Consider the following 2,473-nt stretch of genomic DNA (forward strand, 5'->3'; position numbering starts at 1 on the left):
TTCCGATTCCCTTCTTAATGTTCAAATGGTATAGGGCTGGAATTTTAATACAGAGAACAAGTCGTGATCTGACCTCCAGCTTACTTGGGAGGCGTGCAAGATTTTCTCATCATGCATAATTTGTACACATTATATTCCTAAATTTTAGCGTAATTCGAAACGTGCTAAAATCTACGGTCAACTAGAGTGTTGTTTCACAAACGAAAATTAAAGTAAATATGCTATATTTTATTAAGAATAATTTTTCTGTATTATTTAACATGCTCTTTTTACATTTTCATTCTAATAAATAAATCATAAATATCCTATCTTAAAATTCCTGTATCTTTAACTCCACGCGAAACACATTTTTAAGACTTTTTTTAGGCTTTTCCATAGGGCTTTCCTATCCCCCAACAACAACAACAACATCAACAAAGAAATCTGAAAGGCTTATTCCCCGAGTAAGCAAAAATGTTTTCCATGAATGCCATTAATGAATGAAAGGTTCTCCTACGTAAAGCTTGCATGAATAAACGACGCTAAACATTATGTAAATAAACAAACAGAAAAAAACAGCTTATGATTATTCATTCATCTTATCTAATACATTATTCTTTCTTTCTCATTTCTTCGTCTTGTCCAAAGCTTCATCACTAACTTACTAATTACACTGGAGTTGTACCTTAGGTTGTTAATTGCTGTTGATATTTTCTCCATATTCTCCGCTGAGATCGGATAGAATTTTCAGGGAAGTAAATATTTATGTATCATACACCACAGTCATAATGGGTCATTCCCTTTCAACCTGTCACAGTTCACCAGCTGTTGGGAATCATCATCTTTGCCAAAAGGGACGCCGCAAATACACATCCTTATCAAGCGTTATAATGATGCTTCATTACAGAGCATTATTATTTTTCTGCTGGGGTAATCTTTCGTCCATAATGGGTAGGGAATATTTTTTCCCCTGTTGCAAAACTCTCTCTCTCTCTCTCTCTCTCTCTCTCTCTCTCTCTCTCTCTCTCTCTAAAAGGCGAAGCAGACTAATGTAGAACAAGGCAATCAACAATTAGCAGCTAAAGACTTTGCACCACTTGACAACTCTGCGACTTAAGATATATAAAAAGAAGTCAGAAATTACTCTGCGACTTAAGATATATAAAGAGGAAGTCAGAAATTACTCTGCGACTCAAGATATATGTAAGGAAGTCAGAAATTGCTCTGCGACTTAAAATATAAGTCAGAAATTACTCTGCGACTCAAGATATATGTAAGGAAGTCAGAAATTACTCTGTGACTTAAGATATATAAAAAGGAAGTCAGAAATTGCTCTGCGACTTAAAATATAAGTCAGAAATTACTCTGTGACTTAAGACATATAAAAAAAGTCAGAAATTACTCTGCGACTTATCATATATAAAGAGAAGTAAAAAATTACTCTGCGACTTAAAATATATAAAAAGAAGTCAGAAATTACTCTGCGACTTAAAATATATAAAAAGAAGTCAGAAATTACTCTGCGACTTAAAATATATAAAAAGAAGTCAGAAATTACTCTGCGACTTAAGATATATAAAAATAAAATAAAAAATTAAGTGGAAAAATGGACATTTTGAAATTCAGAACAGGATTCCCGACATGGAAGACAGTTTTTAACGTTCCTGTGATATCAGCTTTAATCAAGATTTACGGAGCTTGCAAAGTAAAATTCTAATATTAATGGGACTACGTAATTAGTGAACTGGTCTTTACACACACTTCCAGTTTAATAGAACTGTAATAAAAAAAATAACAGAAAGAATAATAAAAACAATCAAAATATATTCCACTTATCTGCAGATATGGATTAATTTAGTTACGAATTTGCGATAAAATCTGATGGATTGATCGCTGTTTTTTATGCCTTTCTTGAGAATTTGTACCCTGGTGTAGTAGATCCAATCCAGGTCATGGTGACCTAGGATGTTCAAGTCAATGGTGAACCTCCTTTGGGAATGGAATATCTATGGAATTACCCAGTGTCCTAGTCCGGATTCATTTCCAGATGACTGGAATAGATATGGAGTTATCCAGTGACCTGGTCTGGATTCATTTCCAAAGGACCTGGATTACCTGGAACGTCTGTATGGCTGTCTGGATTCATTTCCAGGCAACCTGGTTTTATCAAAGTCCAAAGTAAAATCTTCTTAGCAAATGCGTTTAATGATGTGGATTCACTAACAGGAAATCTGCGCAAAAGCCAAGGTCAATCTATTTCGAAACTACAGTACTGTGTTTTGTTTGTTTGTTTGTTTGTATGGTGCTTTTACGTTGCATGGAACCAGTGGTTATTCAGCAACGGGACCAACGGCTTTACGTGACTTCCGAAGCACGTCGATAGTTAACTTCTGTCACCAGAAATACACATCTCTGACGCCTCAATGGAATGCCGAGAATCGAACCCGCGACCACCGAGGTGGGACGCTAATACCATACCAACCACGTCGCTGAG

Source organism: Macrobrachium nipponense, chromosome 30, assembly GCF_015104395.2.
Source record: "Macrobrachium nipponense isolate FS-2020 chromosome 30, ASM1510439v2, whole genome shotgun sequence".
In the NCBI taxonomy this organism is placed as follows: Eukaryota; Metazoa; Arthropoda; class Malacostraca; order Decapoda; family Palaemonidae; genus Macrobrachium; species Macrobrachium nipponense.